Genomic DNA, 306 nt, shown 5'->3' on the forward strand with positions numbered 1-306 from the left:
CACTGGTTTCTGCCAGTTCTGAGCTGATGCCACTGCTTGACATCTCCGATTTCAAAGGGAAATAAGCTTGATGGGTTTTCCATCTGCTGCACTACATTTCCTTGGCCGACCACTGCGTCGTTGCCCGACTTATTGCAAGTGTACTGTGCCTGTAAGAATTGATGCTGCTTTGAAGGCAAACGGTAGTAACACCAAATATTGATGTGATTTGGATTTTTCTTTTGTTTGTTCACTTTGCATTTTGTAAATTGATAAAAAATAAACAACATTACATCATATAATTTATATTTTTGAAAGCATTCTTAG

At 37.9% G+C, this 306-nt stretch overlaps 1 protein-coding gene across 1 annotated transcript in view; it reads left to right on the top strand.

The window, feature by feature from the left end:
• Positions 1-306, top strand: part of LOC116700131 (E3 ubiquitin-protein ligase MARCH6-like) — a 21,506-nt gene that overhangs the window by 10,739 nt on the left and 10,461 nt on the right.

The sequence above is a fragment of the Etheostoma spectabile genome, chromosome 13, assembly GCF_008692095.1.
Source record: "Etheostoma spectabile isolate EspeVRDwgs_2016 chromosome 13, UIUC_Espe_1.0, whole genome shotgun sequence".
Taxonomy (NCBI): Eukaryota; Metazoa; Chordata; class Actinopteri; order Perciformes; family Percidae; genus Etheostoma; species Etheostoma spectabile.